A 20,691-nucleotide genomic window follows, 5' to 3' on the forward strand; every position below is an offset into this window, starting at 1 on the left:
AACATTCTCCAGGATAGATCACATGCTAGGCTACAAAACAAGTCTCAATAAGTTTAAGAAGACTGAAATCATATCAAGCACCTTCTCCAACCACAACATTATGAGACTAGAAATCAGCTATAAGAAAAAGACTGCAAAAAACACAAACATGTGGAGGTTAAACAATATGCTACTAAACAATCAATGGCTCACTAAAGAAATCAAAGAAAATTTTAAAAATACCTGGAGGGACTTCTCTGGTGGTGCAGTCGTTAAGAATCCACCTGCCAATGCAGGGGACATAGGTTCGAGCCCTGGTCTGGGAAGATCCCACATGCCACAGAGCAACTAAGACTGTGCACCACAGCTACTGAGCCTGTGCTCTAGAGCCCATGAGCCACAACTACTGAAGCCTGAGCACCTACAGCCCCTGCTCCGTCACAAGAGAAACCACCGCTCGCCACAACTAGAGAAAGCCTGCGCACAGCAACAAAGACCTAACGCAGCCAGAAATAAATAAATAAATAAATAAAAATTTAAAATACCTGGAGACAAATGAAAACGGAAGCATAATGATCTAAAACTATATGGGCTGAAGCAAAAGCAGTCCTAAGAGGGAAGTTTATAGCCATATAAGCCTACCTCAAGAAATAAGAAAAATCTCAAATAAGCAATCTAACTTCAAACCCAAAGGAATTTAAAAAAGAAGAACAAAGCCCAAAATTTATAGAAGGAAAGAAATCATAAAGATCAGAGCAGAAATAAATGAAATAGACACACACAAAAATAGAGATCAATGAAATGAAGAGCTGGTTCTTTAAAAAGAAGCAAAATTGATAAACTGATAGGCAGATTCATCAAGAAAGAAAGAGAGGGTCCAAACAAATCAGAAATCAAAGAGAAATTAAACCAACACCACAGAAATGCAAAGGATCATTAAAAATTACCATGAACAATTACATAGCAATAAAATGCACACCCTAAAAAAAAAGTAATAAATTCGTAGAAATGTAAAATCTCCCAAGACTGAATCAGGAAGAAATAGAAAATATGAATGGACAAATTACCAGTTATGAAATTGAATCAGATTTTAAAACTCCCAACAAACAAAAGTCCAGGAACAGATGGTTTCATAGATGAATTCTATCAAACATTTAAAGAAGAGATAATACTGATTCTCCTCAAACTATTCCCCAAAAATTGAAGAGAAAGGAATGCTTCTGAACTCATTCTATGAGGACGGCACCACCCTGATACTAAAACCAGACAAAGACACCAAAAAAAAAGAAAATTACAAGGCAATATCACTGATGAACACAGATGCAAAAATCCTCAAAAAAGTATTAGCAAACTGAATTCAACACTATATTTAAAAGATCATACACCATGAGCAAGTGGGACTTACTGCAGGAATGCAAGGATGTTTCAATATTTGCAAAATCAATGTGATCCATCACATTAACAAACGGAAGAATAAAAACCATATGATCGGACTCCCGGAAGATGGCGGAAGAGTAAGACGCGGAGATCACCTTCCTTCCCACAGATACATTAGAAATACAACTACACGTGGAACTGCTCCTACAGAACACCCACTGAATGCTGGCAGAAGACGTCAGACCTCCCAAAAGGCAAGAAACTCCCCACGTACTTGGGTAGGGCAAAAGAAAAAAGAAATAACAGAGACAAAAGAATAGGGACGGGACCTGCACCAGTGGGAGGGAGCCGTGAAGGAGGAAAGGTTTTCACGCACTAGGAAGCCCCTTCGCGGGCAGAGACTGCGGGTGGCGGAGGGGGGAAGCTTCGGAGCCATGGAGGAGAGCGCAGACACATTGGTGCGGAGGGCAAAGCGGAGATTCCCGCACAGAGGAGCGGTGCCGACCAGCACTCACCAGCCTGAGAGGCTTGTCTGCTCAGCCGCCGGGGCGGGCGGGGGCTGGAAGCTGAGGCTCGGGCTTCGGTAGGATCCCAGGGAGAGGACTGGGGCTGGTGGTGTGAACACAGCCTGAAGGGGTTAGTGCACCACAGCTAGCCGGGAGGGAGTCCAGGAAAAAGTCTGCAGCTGCCAAAGAGACAAGAGACTTTTTCTTCCCTCTTTGTTTCCTGGTGCGCGAGGAGAGGGGATTCAGAGCGCCGCCTAAACGAGCTCCAGAGACGGGCGCGAGCCGCGGCTATCAGCATGGACCCCAGAGCAACAGGGGCTCAGAGGGAAAAGTGGAGAGATTCCCGCACAGAGGAGCGGTGCTGACCTGCACTCAGCAGCCCGAGAGACTTGTCTGCTCACCCGCCCGGGGGGGCGGGGGCTGGGAGCTGAGGCTCGGGCTTCGGTTGGATCGCAGGGAGAGGACCGGGGTTGGCGGCATGAACACAGCCTGAAGGTGTTAGCGCACCACAGCTGGCTGGGAGGGAGTCCAGGGAAAAGTCTGCAGCTGCCTAAGAGGCAAGAGACTTTTTCTTGCCTCTTTGTTTCGCGGCGCGCAAGGAGAGGGGATTCAGAGCGCCGCCTAAACGAACTCCAGAGACGGGCGCGAGCCGCGGCGATCAGCGCGGACCCCAGAGACGGGCATGAGACGCTAAGGCTGCTGCTGCCGCCACCAAAAAGCCTGTGTGCGAGCACAGGTCACTCTCCACACCGCCCCTCCCAGGAGCCGGTGCAGCCCGCCACAGCCAGGCTCCCGTGATCCGGGGACAACTTCCCCGGGAGAACACACGGCGCGCCTCGGGCTGGTGCAACGTCACGCCAGCCTGTGCCACCGCAGGCTCGCCCCGCATCCGTATCCCTCCCTCCCCCCGGCCTGAGTGAGCCAGAGTCCCCGAAGCAGCTGCTCCTTTAACCCCGTTCTGTCTGGGCGGGGAACAGACGCCCTCAGGCGACCTACACGCAGAGGCGGGTCCAAATCCAAAGCTGAACCCCAGGAGCTATGCGAACAAAGAAGAAAAAGGGAAATCTCTCCCAGCAGGCTCAGAAGCAGCGGATTAAAACTCCACAAACAACTTGATGTGCCTGCATCTGTTGAATACCTGAATAGACAACGAATCATCCCAAATTCAGGAGGTGGAATTTGGGAGCAGGATATATTAATTTTGCCCCTTTTCCTTGTTTTGTGAGTGTATATGTATATGCTTCTGGGTGAGATTTTGTCTGTATAGCTTTGCTTTATAATAGCTTTATTTTACTTCACTATATTTTATCCTCTTTCTTTCTTTCTTTCTATTTTTTCTCCCTTTTACTCTGAGCCGTGTGGATGAAAGGCTCTTGGTGCTCCAGCCAGGCATCAGGGCTGTGCCTCTGAGGTGGGAGAGCCAACTTCAGGACACTGGTCCACAAGAGACCTCCCAGCTCCATGTAATACCAAATGACGAAAATCTCTCAGAGATCTCCATCTCAACATCAAGACCCAGCTTCACTCAATGACCAGCAAGCTACAGTGCTGGACACCCTATGCCAAACAACTAGCAAAACAGGAACACAGCCCCATCCATTAGCAGAGAGGCTGCCTAAAATCATAATAAGGCCACAGACACCCCAAAATACACCACCAGACGTGGACGTGCCCACCAGAAAGACAAGATCCAGCCTCATCCACCAGAACACAGGCACTAGTTCCCTCCACCAGGAAGCCTACACAACCCACTGAACCAAACTTAGCCACTGGGGGCAGACACCAAAAACAACGAGAACTACGAACCTGCAGCCTGTGAAAAGGAGACCCCAAACACAGTAAGACAAGCAAAATGAGGCAACAGAAAAACACACAGCAGATGAAGGAGCAGGGTCAAAACACACCAGACCTAACAAATGAAGAGGAAATAGGTAGTCTACCTGAAAAAGAATTCAGAATAATGATAGTAAGGATGATCCAAAATCTTGGAAATAGAATAGACAAAATGCAAGAAACATTTAACAAGGACGTAGAAGAACTAAAGAGGAACCAAGCAACGATGAAAAACACAATAAATGAAATTTAAAATGCTCTAGATGGGATCAATAGCAGAATAACTGAGGCAGAAGAACGGATAAGTGACCTGGAGGATAAAATGGTGGAAATAACTACTGCAGAGCAGGATAAAGAAAAAAGAATGAAAAGAACTGAGGACAGTCTCAGAGACCTCTGGGACAACATTAAATGCACCAACATTCGAATTATAGGGGTCCCAGAAGAAGAAGAGAAAAAGAAAGGGACTGAGGAAATATTTGAAGAGATTATAGTTGAAAACTTCCCTAATATGGGAAAGGAAATAGTTAATCAAGTCCTGGAAGCACAGAGAGTCCCATACAGGATAAATCCAAGGAGAAACACGCCAAGACACATCTTAATCAAACTATCAAAAATTAAATATAAAGAAAACATATTAAAAGCAGCAAGGGAAAAACAACAAATAACACACAAGGGCATCCCCATAAGGTTAACAGCTGATCTTTCAGCAGAAACTCTGCAAGCCAGAAGGGAGTGGCAGGATATACTTAAAGTGATGAAGGAGAAAAACCTACAACCAAGATTACTCTACCCAGCAAGGATCTCATTCAGATTTGATGGAGAAATTAAAACCTTTACAGACAAGCAAAAGCTGAGAGAGTTCAGCACCACCAAACCAGCTTTACAACAAATGCTAAAGGAACTTCTCTAGGCAAGAAACACAAGAGAAGGAAAACACCTACAATAACAAACCCAAAACATTTAAGAAAATGGGAATAGGAACATACATATAGATAATTACCTTAAATGTAAATGGATTAAATGCTCCCACCAAAAGACACAGACTGGCTGAATGGATACAAAAACAAGACCCATGTATATGCTGTCTACAAGAGACCCACTTCAGACCTAGATACACATACAGATTGAAAGTGGGGGGATGGAAAAAGATATTCCATGCAAATGGAAATCAAAAGAAAGCTGGAGTAGCAATTCTCATATCAGACAAAATAGACTTTAAAATAAAGACTATTACAAGAGACAAAGAAGGACACTATATAATGATCAAGGGATCGATCCAAGAGGAAGGTATAACAATTGTAAATATTTATGCACCCTACGTAGGAGCACCTCAATACATAAGGCAAATACTAACAGCCATAAAAGGGGAAATCGACAGCAACACAATCATAGTAGGGGACTTTAACACCCCACTTTCACCAATGGACAGATCATCCAAAATGAAAATAAATAAGGAAACACAAGCTTTAAATGATACATTAAACAAGATGGACTTAATTGATATTTATAGGACATTCCATCCAAAAACAACAGAATACACTTTCTTCTCAAGTGCTCATGGAACATTCTCCAGGATAGATCATATCTTGGGTCACAAATCAAGCCTTGGTAAATTTAAGAAAATTGAAATCGTATCAAGTATCTTTTCCGACCACAACGCTATGAGACTAGATATCAATTACAGGAAAAGATCTGTAAAAAATACAAACACATGGAGGCTACACAATACACTACTTAATAACGAAGTGATCACTGAAGAAATCAAAGGGGAAATCAAAAAATACCTAGAAACAAATGACAATGGAGACACGACGACCCAAAACCTATGGGACGCAGCAAAAGCAGTGCTAAGAGGGAAGTTTATAGCAATACAAGCCTACCTCAAGAAACAGGAAACATCTCGAATAAACAACCTAACCTTGCACCTGAAGCAATTAGAGAAAGAAGAACAAAAAAACCCCAAAGCTAGCAGAAGGAAAGAAATCATAAAGATCAGATCAGAAATAAATGAAAAAGAAATGAAGGAAACAATAGAAAAAATCAATGAAACTAAAAGCTGGTTCTTTGAGAAGATAAACAAAATTGATAAACCATTAGCCAGACTCATCAAGAGAAAAAGGGAGAAGACTCAAATCAATAGAATTAGAAATGAAAAAGGAGAAGTAACCACTGGCACTGCAGAAATACAAACGATCATGAGAGATTACTACAAGCAACTCTATGCCAATAAAATGGACAACCTGGAAGAAATGGACAGATTCTTAGAAATGCACAACCTTCCGAGACTGAACCAGGAAGAAATAGAAAATATGAACAGACCAATCACAAGCACTGAAATTGAAACTGTGATTAAAAATCTTCCAACAAACAAAAGCCCAGGACCAGATGGCTTCACAGGAGAATTCTATCAAACATTTAGACAAGAGCTAACACCTATCCTTCTCAAACTCTTCCAAAATATTGCAGAGGGAGGAACACTCCCGAACTCATTCTACGAGGCCACCATCACCCTGATACCAAAACCAGACAAAGATGTCACAAAGAAAGAAAACTACAGGCCAATATCACTGATGAACATAGATGCAAAAATCCTCAACAAAATACTAGCAAAGAGAATCCAACAGCACATTAAAAGGATCATACACCATGATCAAGTGGGGTTTATCCCAGGAATGCAAGGATTCTTCAATACACGCAAATCAATCAACGTGATACACCATATTAACAAATTGAAGGAGAAAAACCATATGATCATCTCAATAGATGCAGAGAAAGCTTTTGACAAAATTCAACACCCATTTATGATAAAAGCCCTGCAGAAAGTAGGCATAGAGGGAACTTTCCTCAACATAATAAAGGCCATATATGACAAACCCACAGCCAACATTGTCCTCAATGGTGAAAAACTGAAACCATTTCCACTAAGATCAGGAACAAGACAAGGTTGCCCACTCTCACCACTATTATTCAACATAGTTTTGGAAGTGTTAGCCACAGCATTCAGAGAAGAAAAAGAAATAAAAGGAATCCAAACTGGAAAAGAAGAAGTAAAGCTGTCACTGTTTGCAGATGACATGATACTATACATAGAGAATCCTAAAGATGCTACCAGAAAACTACTAGAGCTAATCAATGAATTTGGTAAAGTAGCAGGATACAAAATTAATGCACAGAAATCTCTTGCATTTCTATACACTAATGACGAAAAATCTGAAAGTGAAATTAAGAAAACACTCCCGTTTACCACTGCAACAAAAAGAATAAAATATCTAGGAATAAACCTACCTAAGGAGACAAAAGACCTGTATGCAGAAAATTATAAGACACTGATGAAAGAAATTAAAGATGATACAAATAGATGGAGAGATATACCATGTTCTTGGATTGGAAGAATCAACATTGTGAAAATGACTCTACTACCCAAAGCAATCTACAGATTCAATGCAATCCCTATCAAACTACCACTGGCATTTTTCACAGAACTAGAACAAAAAATTTCACAATTTGTATGGAAACACAAAAGACCCCGAATAGCCAAAGCAATCTTGAGAACGAAATATGGAGCTGGAGGAATCAGGCTCCCTGACTTCAGACTATATTACAAAGCTACAGTAATCAAGACAGTTTGGTCCTGGCACAAAAACAGAAATATAGATCAATGGAACAGGATAGAAAGCCCAGAGATAAACCCACACACATATGGTCACCTTATCTTTGATAAAGGAGGCAAGCATATACAGTGGAGAAAAGACAGCCTCTTCAATAAGTGGTGCTGTGAAAATTGGACAGATACATGTAAAAGTATGAAATTAGAACACTCCCTGACACCATACACAAAAATAAACTCAAAATGGATTAAAGACCTAAGTGTAAGGCCAGACACTATCAAACTCTTAGAGGAAAACATAAGAAGAACACTCTATGACATAAATCACAGCAAGATCCTTTTTGACCCACCTCCTAGAGAAATGGAAATAAAAACACAAATAAACAAATGGGACCTAATGAAACTTAAAAGCTTTTGCACAGCAAAGGAAACCATAAACAAGACCAAAAGACAACCCTCAGAATGGGAGAAAATATTTGCAAATGAAGCAACTGACAAAGGATTAATCTCCAAGATTTACAAGCAGCTCATGCAGCTCAATAACAAAAAAACGAACAACCCAATCCAAAAATGGGCAGAAGACCTAAATAGACATTTCTCCAAAGAAGATATACAGATTGCCAACAGACACATGAAAGAATGCTCAACATCATTAATCATTAGAGAAATGCAAATCAAAACTACAATGAGGTATCATCTCACACCGGTCAGATTGGCCATCACCAAAAAATCTAGAAACAATAAATGCTGGAGAGGGTGTGGAGGAAAGGGAACACTCTTGCACTGTTGGTGGGAATGTAAATTGATACAGCCACTATGGAGAACAGTATGGAGGTTCCTTAAAAAACTAAAAATAGAACTACCATACGACCCAGCAATCCCACTACTGGGCATATACCCTGAGAAAACCATAGTTCAAAAAGAGTCATGTACCAAAATGTTCATTGCAGCTCTATTTACAATAGCCAGGACATGGAAGCAACCTAAGTGTCCATCATCGGATGAATGGATAAAGAAGATGTGGCACATATATACAATGGAATATTACTCAGCCATAAAAAGAAATGAAATGGAGGTATTTGTAATGAGGTGGATGGAGTTAGAGTCTGTCATACAGAGTGAAGTAAGTCAGAAAGAGAAAAACAAATACAGTATGCTAACACATATATATGGAATCTAAGGGGAAGAAAAAAAGGCCATGAAGAACCTAGTGGCAAGACGGGAATAAAGACACAGACCTACTAGAGAATGGACTTGAGGATATGGGGAGGGGGAGGTGTGAGATGTGCCAGGGTGAGAGAGTGTCATGGACATATATACACTACCAAATGTACAATAGATAGCTAGTGGGAAGCAGCCGCATAGCACAGGGAGATCAGCTCGGTGCTTTGTGACCACCTAGAGGGGTGGGATGGGGAGGGTGGGAGGGAGGGAGATGCAAGAGGGAAGAGATATGGGAACATATGTGTATGTATAACTGATTCACTTTGTTATAAAGCAGAAACTAACACACCATTGTAAAGCAATTATACTTCAATAAAGATGTTTAAAAAAAAAACCATATGATCATCTCAATAGATGCAGAAAAAGCTTTTGACAAAATTCAACATCCATTTATGATAGCTCTTCACGAAGTGTGTATAGAGGGAACATACCTTGACATAATAAAGGCCATATATGACAGACCCACAGCTAACATCATACTCAACAGTGAAAAGCTACAAGCTTTTCCTCTAATATCAGGAATAAGACAAGGATGCCCACTCTCACTACTTTTATTCAACATCATATTGGAAGTCCTAGCCAGAGCAATTAGGCAAGGAAAAAAAAAAGTAAAAGGAATCCAAATTGGAAAAGAACAAGTAAGACTCTCACCGTATGCAGATGATATGATACTATATATAGAAAATCCTAAAGATCCTGCCAGAAAACTATTAGGAAAAAAGAATTTAGTAAAGTTGCAGGACACAAAATTAATATACAAAAGTCTATTGTGTTTCTATACACTAACAGTGCACTGTCAGAGAAATTAAGTTAATTTCAGTTAAAACTGCATCAAAATAGTAAATGATAAATAAAATAATATAAATAAATAAATAAATAAATAAAATAATAAAATACCTGGGAATAAATCTAACCAAGGAGGTAAAACCCTATCAAAATAGCAATATATTTTTCACAAAAATGCAACAAATAATTCCAAAAGTCATATGGAAACACAAGAGACCCAGAATAGCCAAAAAAATCTTTAAAAAGAAGAACCAAGCTGGAGGTATCATTCTTCCCAAATTCAAGCTGTACTACAAAGCTATATTCATCAAAACAGTATGGTACTGGCCTAAAAACAGACACATAGATCAATGAAGCAGAATAGAGAACCCAAAAATGAACCCACACTTATATGGTCAATTAATCTTTGACAAAGGAGACAAGAATATATGACAGGGAGAAGACAGCCTCTTCAATAAATGGTGTAGGGAAAACTGGATAGCTATGTGCAAAAGAATCAGACTGGACTACTTTTCCATGCCATATATAAGATATGGAAGCAAACTAAGGGTCCACCAATAGATGAATGGATAAACAAGATGTGGTATCTATCTATCTATCTGTCTATCTATCTACCTACCTACCTACCTATCTATCTATAATGGAGTATTATTCAGCCATAAAAAGAATGAAATCTTGCCATTTGTGGACAACTTGGATGGGCCTAGAGGGTTTTTTCTAAGTGAAATAAATCAGACAGAGAAAGGCAAATACTCTATGATTGTACTTACATGAGGAATCTAAAAAACAAAACAAATGAACAAACAACAAAACAGAAACAGACTTATACACACAGAGAACAAATTGGTGGTTTCCAGAGGCAGGGGTTGGGGGGATGAGTGAAATAGATGAGTAAGATCAAGAGGCACAAACTTCCAGTTATAAGTCACAGGGATGTAATGTGAAGCAGACGGAATACTGCCAATAATACTGTATTATAACAACTTTGTATGGTGACAGATGGTAACTAGCCTTATTGAGGTGGTCACTTTGTAATGTATAAAAATAGCAAATTGCTGTGTTGTGCACTTGAAACTAGCATAATATTGTAAGTCCATTGTATTTCTATAAACAAGGAAAAATTGTTTGCTAATTTATTATCAGGGTGATTGTCTTTTATTATAGAGTTGTAGTTCTTTATAAATCTTGTATACAAGTCCTTTGTCAGGTATATATTTTTAAGTATTTTATTTAATTCTGAACTATATTCAGATATTAATAGTTTAATTTTAAAATTAAAATATTTATTTTGAGTTAATTTTCTTCCCAAATGGTAACCTTTTGAAATCTATGGCACAAAATCACAATGAGAATACTGAGGCCCATACAGTCAAAGAAAGCTAATGAAAAAAATAAAGAGAAATTCTAAAAAAAATATTCAAATAATCCTCCAAAAGCTGGAAAGAAGGAATAAAGGAAAAAATGGAATAGAAAATTAACATGAAAAAGGTAGACCTAACGCCAATCACATCAATAATTACATTACATTTAATTGACTACAAACGTTAATTATCCTAGCAAGTTTCCTGAAGGAATTGAGAAGCTTGTTCTAAACTATATATATATATATATATATATATATATATATATGTATATATTTAAAAGACCTAGAATGGGCAAATCTTTAAAAGAAAAACAAAATTGGAATCCTGACACTATCTGACTTTAGGACTTACTTTAAACCTGCACTAAATGAAAGCAGTATGGTATAGATCTATCCTTAGACCAATAGGACAGAATTCAGAAGTAGACTCAGACTTACACAATCAACTGATTTTTAACAAAGTTACCAAGGTAATTCAATGGGGAAGGTTGCTTTTCCCAAAAAAAAGAAAAAAAAAGTTTTTTCCCATGAGGAAAAAAATGAAAATGAAGCCCTTTTCTTTTTGCAACACATACAAAAAATAACTTGAAATGGATCAGAGACCAAATAACAAGAGCTAAAATCAAAGTTTCTAAAGGGAAAAAAAGGAGAAAATCTTTGTGATACTAGGTGAGATAAATATTTCTTAAACATGTTACAAGGAGCACAAACTATAAAATAAAGAAAATGATTAAATGAACTTCTTCCAAATTCAAAACATGTGCTCTTTGAAAAACAAGATTAAGAAAGCAAAAGCAAGACCCATACTGGGAAAAAATATTTACAAAACATGTATATGACAGAAGTTTGTACCTAGAATATACAGAGAAAACTTACAACTCAATAATAAGACAATCCTATGAACCTTATGAATTTTTTTAATGGGCAAAAGATTTGAACAGACCTTTTACAAAAAAAGATTAACAAATAACAATTAAATACATGAAAAGATACTTAACATCACTAAGCATTATAGAAACACAAATTCAAACCACAATGAAATACCACTACTCACTCACTAGAAATACAAAAACTAAGAAGACAGACAATTCCAGGTGTTGACAAGGATACAGAGCAACTAGGACTCTCGTAGCATGAGGGTTCCATATGCACAGCGAGAGAGGGTCCTTGGAAAACAGTTTGGCAGTATCTTATACAGTTAAATATACACTTACCTTATGTCCCAGCATCTCCCATCATAGACATTTATCCAAGACAAATGAACAAATATGTCAAGAAAATTCATGGACATGGGTGTTCATAGCAGCCTTATAAATAACCAAAGACTAGAAACAATACAAATGTCATTCAACTGGTACATAAAGAAATTATGGCATATCCTTATAATGGAACAGATTCAGCAATAAAAAGGAACAAACTAAAGGTACATGCACCATTATGAATGAATTACAGAAGCATTATACTAAATGAAAGAAGATAGACATGAAGGTGATATAGTGCAGATCAGCTGTTGCCTGTAGACAGGGTTTGAGGAAGGTAACTGACTGCAAAAGAGGTAAGAGAAAGCATTTTGAAGTCATGGAAGATACTTGATTGTGCCAATATCAAACTGCACGTTGAAAGTGGGGCAATTTTATTACACATAAATTATACTTCAAAAAACTAAGAAAATACATACAGGGGAAACATTGAATCAGACAATATCAACACTGAAATCTCCTAATTCTGAAACTATTTTGTTTTTGTATTGTAAGGGAAAAAATAATGAATGGGTGACTGAGCATGAGCCCCACCCATCCCTTCTCTTTACTAGAAATAAATGAATCAGTCTGGATGGGGTATTCATCAAAAATGATGCCATGCTAAAATGGAGCATAAGAGGAGTACAAATTAAAGTTATTTATATCTAAAAATTCCTTCCAAAGTTTCAGATGATTCACAAAGAGAAAGTTGACACAAGCATGTGAAATTCAATAGCTATTTAGGCCTGGTTTTTCCATTCTAGTTCCCTTTATTTTGGAAGTGGGAAGTGGTTTATCACATCTTTAGCCACTCTCAAACACAGTACACACTCCTTTCCCCCAAGTACCACCTTGACCGGTATTGGAAAGTCATCAATGACAGTGTCATTATAACTCTTTCATCATTATTATGTCTTTGCCTCATTCATCTGAAAAAACTGACTCAGTGCTTGCATGACAGGGATAATGTGAAGAGGAATGTTTGGGAGTTATCCACGTAAACAAGCAAATACAAATTGATATGGGAGGAGATATATATATGTATACTTTTATATAAAATATTAACCATATATGCCAGCCTTTACTGGACACTATCTGTGGAACACAGCTGTAGCCACTTCATAAAAATTATCCCATTTAATGCTCTCAATAAACCTAAAGATTTATATTATTATCCCCATTTTACAGATGAGGAAATGGAGGATCAAAAAAAGTAAGAAACTTGTGCAAGCTGTGCATGAATTCTATGTTCTCTCTACTAAGCCATGTGTTGTCTATTCTACATGTTATAAGAATACCAAAAATAGATAAATGAATAAATAGTTGGATAAAATAAGTGGTATTGTTCCTGCCTTTAAGCAGCTAACAATCTTATAGTCTAAGGACTCAGAATAGGCACTATGACTGGCTTAGAACATAAACAACACACTGGGTGTATGTGTATGAATATACGTATGCATACGTAACAGGTGGGTACACGGACAGACACGTCTAAAGAGACAGCTAACGGCACCATTTAAAATACAATACCCACAATTCAAAATTAGATGTTCAAATTAGAAGTTTCTCCTCTCAAGGAATCTTTCTGCGTTGCCAGGCATATAGCCAAAATCTGATGGCAAATACCTTTGCTTTATTTTCAAAGTTTTTCATTTTACTTCTTCTGTTATAAACTCCTTAAAGATAGGTGCAGTGCCATATAAGTACTTTGAAGTCCCCACAACGTCTTATCGAAGCTAAAGTGAAAATATTGTCTAAATGCTAATTGAATACATGGGCAGGTTTTTAATAAACAAAAATGGTCATTTGGGTTCTGATTCTTAGTAACCCCTATTTATTTTAATCTAATGTTGGTGTCCTCTTGTCCCTAACACCTATATTCTAATTAAATTCACACTAAAGTTTCAAATTCATAATACAGAATATAGCATGCTTGTCACACAAGTGGCTTCAGGGAGAATCATTTCAACCTGCACACTAATAGACTAGCCTGGGGTCCAGGAAAAGAAACAAAAAGTAAGGAAAAAAAATATTCCACTTCCCCAGACTCTGCTGTTGTTAGGAAAGTACTTCCAAACTGAGGTTTTCTTCTTATCCACCCATCACTTCTGTACTTTGTCTTGACTGTGAACTCTTAGTCAAATCATTAACCTCCCAGAGTCCCAATTTTCTCATCTGCAAAGTGTAGGCAATTGCAGTAATCCTAATTTTGCTGAGCTGTTGCAAGGTTTATCTGTGACAATATGTGTGAAGAAAAATGAAAAAGTCTCATATAGCTTACGAACATTTACCTATTCTGAGAATGTGCATTTAAATAGCATTGCTACAGCTGAGCTCATGGAGGATACATGTAGGACTTTAGCTTATGTGAAATCTAAGTCTCCCTGATTCTTCCCTTTAAGAAGCCTAAAAGTTGGGTGATCCAGCAGGAGGGAAAGTGACACTCAACATGAGGATGGAGTGAGATGCAAAGATAGGAAGAGAGTGGAAACAGGGAGAGCGTGGGGAGAGAGACTGTTTAATGTTTGAAACTAGTGCCAAGCTAAATTAGAAACATGAGTCTGCATACCTGTAACTTACCTCATTGGTATATAATCTGTAACCTGAGATCCCCTCACAGAGAAGTAAAAATAGCAAGGCTCTTCAGCAGCCTGGGGCTCTGCTGAGTGGGGGAGGGCAGGCATGGGGAAGGACAAAGGGACCAGAAAGAGAATGTCAATCCTCTGGTACGGAGAACTCCTCCTCCTCTATCCCCTGGGTGATGGCAGGGGGAAAGTAGCCAAGAGAGGTAGCATCAAGGACAGAACAAGGCAATCTTCAGGGGGAGAGGAGGTCGTGCCGCTCTGGCGTCACCCGTTTTTGTCACAGGCGCTATGACATTTCCTCAAAGTGAAGTGTCATTGAAGTCCCAAGCCTGCCTTCATTCAGGAGAGTAAACTAGTCTCCAAGAGGCAAGTGCTGGTGCAGGCGCAGAGCACACAAGGCTGCCTCTCCAGGCATGGAGCTGGCTCCTAGCAGGGTGGGACCAGCGATGGGCTCAATGATTGCCCCACCTTCCAGGAATACTTATTCCCTCACTGGGTGAGTGAGCTTGAGCAGCCCCAGGGAAAAATGTGTTCCCGGCCTTCAGTTTAGGGTCTGGACTCTCTCACACCAACTCTATGCCACATTTTGTCATCAACTGCACAAGGATTGGAGGAAAGCTTTGTCCTTACTTAGCTCCTATTATATGGAGAAAGTAACTGAGTAGCAGGGAGATGAAGCTAATTTTTAATTAATCACATTAAAAATTAGCACCTGGGAATGCCTTTCCACACTTTTTGGAATGATCATATATTGTATACTATTAAAAGAATGAAAACACACTGCAGAATTCCTAATGTTGATTCAACCTTACTTGTGTTTTTTAAGAAACAGTATCACAGAAGATGTTAGATCTCAGGATGGTCCCAGAATTTCAAACCCTCTAAAAAAATAAAGCCAAACCAAAATATTAAACTACATAATCTATGCCCTTTGGCTAAGCAAATTTCACTCTGATATTTCAAATACGTTTTAGGCTTACTTTGTAAAATCTGTCTGTTCATGTAAACGGGCTTTGTGCATTCACTTTGCGAACTCAAATCATCTTCCTGTTGCCATTTGAAGAGAAGGTAGAACCTTGGTTTCAATCTTCCTCTTGTGCATAAATAGAGTTATCAAAGCTTTATTTACTCTGAAGAATTCACACAGAAGGGCTGTGAGCTCTCCCTGGCTTCCTTAGAAGAAATATCAGGGAACAGCTGGACAGAGTAAAAAGAGATAGAACCATACCCACCTGGCCTGGAATTCTGGCTCTGCCTCACAAGCTCTATAACCCCCAGAGACTGAAATTACGTTCTGAGCTTCATTCAGTTACTCTTCCTGTAAAAATGGGAAGAGTAGTGCCTACCTCATTTGGTGATTTTAACGATTTAGTAAAGTGGCATCTGTAAAAGACCCTAAAGCTGCACTACACAATAGAAAGATACTGCAAGCCATCTACATGATTTTAAACTTTCTAGTAGCCACATTTTTTTTTAAGGGGAACTGTAATGACAACACATTTTATTTAATTCAATATATTCGAAATATCTTTTGAGGACCTAATCAGTAGAAAAATTTATGTCAATGAGGTATTTTACATTCATTTTCCTATTAAGTCTTTCAAAGCCAGTGTGTCTTTTATACTTACAACACATCTCAATTCAGACACTAAATTCTAATAGAAAATGCCTCATCTATATTTATATTTCTTTAAACTTACATTTGAAAAAGCAGATTCACATACCTAAGTTGTTCCAAAAGTGATTAAAAGTTTTCCAAAATTGAATCAAGTATCAGTGTTTTAAATTTAAAACAATTCAAATTGAATAAAATGAGAAAGTCAGTTTCTCAGTCATACCAGCCCCCTTTCAAGTGTTCAATACCCACATGAAACTAGTGGCTACTGCACTGGACTATGAAGCCATAAAGTAATGTCCAGCACTTAGTAGGTAGTCAATGAATGAAATATTTTCATCTCTCCACTAATATCTGATTTTGATGTTTTCTCAGCACTGAAGTTTCAACTCTGAGAGCAGTATAGGCAACATCTATAACTGGCTTCCCTAGTTTGAGAGAGGATTCCCTAGGTTGAGAAAGACTGAGGTGGCATAATTTCTATTCGTCATCCCCCATATCACCAAAACAGTCTTCTGGAACTGCAGCCATTAAGTTGCTCTAGTTTTTTGCTGCATTTCAGTTAGCCTTACCACTCCTACTATACCGTCCTGGCTTCCCATATCTCAAGTGGCAAATAATACCAAAGTCTCCATGGCATGTAAAACATGAACACACAAGAGAGAGAATCAGCCAAACACCACCAAACACCCCTGCTTTGGAAATTCATGAACTCCTTGCTAAAAAAAAAGTATCCATGTGCCACTTAAAGGAATCCATAACTCACTTGTTAAAAAACACTCCACGTTAGAATTTCACAAAGAACTTTTTGAATGCCACAACTATTAGTCGGAAGCTGTCCATCCCATGGATACATGTCCCACTTTTAAGAATGCAGGCTGCTAAAAAGACTAAGTCCATTCCTCTTTATTCCTCAAGGACATAGAAATCTGAGAAACAGAAATAGAAGATTCAACAGTTTGGCCAGATCATCAGCTCACTCTGTAAGTTTGTGGTTCTTACAAGGGCTTTGTACCTCAAGTCTCAAGGACCATGACACTTTCCCCAGATCTCCTGAAAAGATACAGAGCTCTCAGATGTTCAAAACTACATGGCACCATGGTTTGTACTTTCCTAGATGCGATGAATATCTGCAGTTGCTGCCTGCCCAGCATCCCTTCCCCCATGCCTCTGGTACCATCTCCCTGATAGTACTCGGGAGGAATGAACCTTCCACTGGCTGTAGCCTTGTGGGACTCTCAACCTGTTTCATCCTCCCTGCCAACAAGTATGTGTTTAACTCAAATTAAACCAACCAGGCTCTCTATCCTTGAAAACTAAATCTTAAGCAAACTGTTACAAGGATGTTATAAAGGATGTTACGAGGGTGTTCAAATGGCTAGCGCTCTTTTATTCTGACATCTTGACATTTTGACTTTAAAGAGATTCCCCAGAAATTTTGCCACTAGATCCCAAGAGCTTTTGTGCTTCTTCTCCTTTCCAAAGACTGGTCTTAGTCTTGGGCTTTTTCTTGAATCCCACAGTCCTCTAGCCTTCAATAAACTCTTTCCTTTTGTTTCTGAAGTTACCCACAGTTATTTTGTTGCTTGAACTCAATCATTCCTAACTGAAATAATAGGTAATGTTCTGTTATCAAATATGAAGTCTCTCAGGCCCAGGCTTCCTTGGCCAAAATGAACCTGCTGCTCTTTTTCCAATCATGCAGACAGGGAGATGCCCATTAATGAGCTCATGAAGTTGAGAAATAATTTCAGACAACTGCTTTTCAGTCTCCCAAAGCCCTAATTAGAATCCTTTATTTGTCTTCAATTCAGGCAAACTTTGCCATGGAGATGAGATCCTTGAAGGACACGAGGAGAATCTTCACAGTATTCTGACCTGAGAAAAACCCTTCAGACTGATTCTAACTGATACCATTGTCAAATACAGCCACATTGCAAAGTCAAGCAAAACTAAGCTAGATCCCAAGCAAATATTTTTCCATTTTCAGGGCATATTGTCTTCATATGGAACTCCTCACTCATGTTTCACCTCCCTGCTACTGTTCATTTTTCGTTATCAAGTTGTACAGCCTTTTATATTTCTACCTCAGTAGTTACTTTGGGAGGTCATAGAGCTTTAAGCTGTCTATACCATCTGAAACCAACAAAACCGTACAATAAAATGGAATATTGTCTACCAGCAAAACATTTACTGGCTTCTTTACATAGAATACAGAGACACTGTTAATGATGGAAAGGTATTTGTGCGCTCAGAGAAATACAGGCCTAATTGTTCTACGAAGCATAGCAGAAAACGACTGCCAGAAGTTATACACAGTGCAGGGTACAAGCTAGATTTTGGCTGTCTACTTTACCAAAGATCATTATAAAATTAAATCTCATAATTCGATAGCTACCCCCTGCTTGCATTTACGTTTCTTCAGGAATGTTTATTTTTCCCCTGTAGCATTAGTACCAGCACCCATATTTCAAGCACCTATGTTGATCTTGAGATCAAGCCACAGATCCTTCTCCTTCCTCATTAACTGAAGAGTTGCTTGGGATCAACCACGTTTCGCCACATTCTTCCAATTTATTATCCATGTCTTCATAATAAATACTCATTTGGAAGTTCCATAAATTCTTTCAAGTCATTCAGGTCCCATTTGAAATCCTAATGCTGTAATTTGCAGAGCTGAAGCCCAGTGGCCTATAATGGTGACTCGAATAACAGCTGGACAGTAAGAGCTGCACAGACTCAACTTAGGCAAGGAAGAGTCCTGCCCAGTAAGTCTCCCATTACCTTCGTGCATCTCATGCATTAACCCCATTCTTGGGGACTAATGTGGAATGACCTTTTTATATTAGAAAAATTTAAAAAAACATTATGGAAGAGTCTATCTAAAGCACACTGTAGAAAGATAAAGTACTTAGGTATTCACCTTGGAAAAAGTAGTTTCTTCATTATTACTTGTTAAAAATGGTGAAGGGTTGGACTTCCCTGGTGGTGTAGTGCTTAAGAATCTACCTGCCAGCGCAGGGGACATGGGTTCGAGCCCTGGTCCAGGAAGATCCCACATGCTGCAGAGCAACTAAGCCCGTGCGCCACAACTACTGAGCCTGCGCTCTAGAGCCCGTGAGCCACAACTACTGAGCCCACATGCCACAGCTACTGAGCCCGCACACCGCACCAAGAGAAGCCACCGCGATGAGAAGCCCGCGCACCACAACAAAGAGTAGCCCCTGCTCACCGCAACTAGAGAAAGCCCGTGCGCAGCAACAAAGACCGAATGCAGCCAAAAATAAATTGATGAATTAATTTTTTAAAAATTGGTCAAGGGCCTGAGATTTTGCTCTTCTTGCAAGCTAACAAATTAGCCTGCCACAGTTTTAGGGATGCTGGCAGGAGACACAAGACTGACTCCGATTGAGTCAGAAACAAAGAATTTTATTATTTGTAGCAAACATCAAATGTCAAGAACAATACATTTGCAACAGTTCCCCTTACCCCCAAGTATCACAGAATGACACAGATGGGCCCGCTGGGCTGCACTACAGAAAAGGAACGCTGATCTTAGGGAACTCACATGTTTTATAATGGGCAATAGGCATACCTGCCCTCCAGGCATGCTCTGGAGGTAACATCATCTTTATCATATTGAAACATGCCCTTCACTCAAGAGGGAGATAACTGTGTCTTCTGAGGCTTTTCACTATATAAACATCTTTGTAAATAGGATTCAGAGTCAAGGCAATCAGTGCCTCTGTGCATAAGACGTGCAGAAACACAAGAGACCCAGGAGAGGACTGTTTCCTCATGTTACTGACCTATATCCAATTTTCTGAAAATTTGAGAGACTGTTTTTAAAGTGTGACCAAAATTGTCAATACCTATTTAACCTTAGTTCTCAAAGAGAGACCCATAACTTAGTCTTCCCACTCCAAGCATCATGATCTGAGATATAATTGTCAGAAGGATCCATCTGACTCAGGAATCTCTCCTTAAGGATAGCTGCAAATCTTTTTATTTCCTTTGAGATGTTAAATGTGTTCTTGTGAATGACTGACCCTACCCTGTTGAATTAACTTTATATATGATTTACTAAAAATGTAGGTGTACTTGCCATTTACTCTGAGAATAGCATGGTACTCTCTGTGGTGAACACTTTGTACACATTACTATTTTAAACCTTTATAAAGATCTCAGTGTTATCTCCACTGTTGATATGTAAAAAAGCCTCAATGAGTAAATCACCCCATGTAACTAGTAAATGACAAGATTGGGATTTGAACAGAGGTCTGGCCAACCCAATTTGGGTACTTATCTGCCTCTCCAAATAGCTACTTAGTGCTTAAATGTATGTGGATACATGGAAAAAAAATCATAAAAGCATCAATATAATGAGAATCTGTTATTAACTATCAATCCCATCTTTCTAAGGTATTGGTAAAACTCTTAATTGGAAGCAACTCGTGTCATATCTTAGTTCTGCAGCCCAAGACTGAGCTGTAATTAAAGATCCTTACTTAACTTCATTTCTATACCCTCAGGGCTGCAATGAGATTCCACCAAAAAGATTTGCCCAGTCAA

Source organism: Eubalaena glacialis, chromosome 9 (assembly GCF_028564815.1).
Source record: "Eubalaena glacialis isolate mEubGla1 chromosome 9, mEubGla1.1.hap2.+ XY, whole genome shotgun sequence".
Lineage (NCBI taxonomy): Eukaryota > Metazoa > Chordata > Mammalia > Artiodactyla > Balaenidae > Eubalaena > Eubalaena glacialis.